General features: G+C 21.6%; 1 protein-coding gene across 1 annotated transcript in view; it reads left to right on the top strand.

Moving 5' to 3' along the window:
• The window catches only part of LOC107671890 (high mobility group nucleosome-binding domain-containing protein 3-like), an 8,440-nt gene that overhangs the window by 3,916 nt on the left and 4,125 nt on the right, over positions 1–399 (top strand). The window lies entirely within an intron of this gene.

The following is a 399-nucleotide window of genomic DNA, read 5'->3' as shown; positions in this document are numbered from 1 at the left end:
TTTATTACTATTATTTTGATTTATGCCTTAGTTTTAGTTTGTACTGTTTACCTTTTTTAAAGTAATGTGAAATTGATTATTTTATTTTTATTTTTTTATTTTATTTTTTTATTGATATATTTGTATTTGCATTTTGAATGCAATTTGGCAATCAAATACATTAAATGGGTTTAGTTCTCACGGTTACTAATGTATGCAATTTCAGCAATAAAAATTTTAATTTTTCTAAAAAGAAAACAAATTAGTTGTTTATTTTAAGAGATCTATCTTATTATCTCTTGTATATTTAGTATTACTCTTAAAGGGGTCATATGATGCTTCTTTAAAGATCATTATTTTGTGTATTTGGTGTAACAGAATATGTTGACATGCTTTAATGTTCAAAAAACACATTATTTT

The sequence above is a fragment of the Sinocyclocheilus anshuiensis genome, unplaced genomic scaffold (genome assembly GCF_001515605.1).
Source record: "Sinocyclocheilus anshuiensis isolate Anshui unplaced genomic scaffold, SAMN03320099.WGS_v1.1 scaffold1089, whole genome shotgun sequence".
NCBI lineage: Eukaryota > Metazoa > Chordata > Actinopteri > Cypriniformes > Cyprinidae > Sinocyclocheilus > Sinocyclocheilus anshuiensis.
The sequence above is the reverse complement of the archived record's forward strand: the minus strand, read 5'-3'. Positions and strand labels throughout refer to the sequence as shown.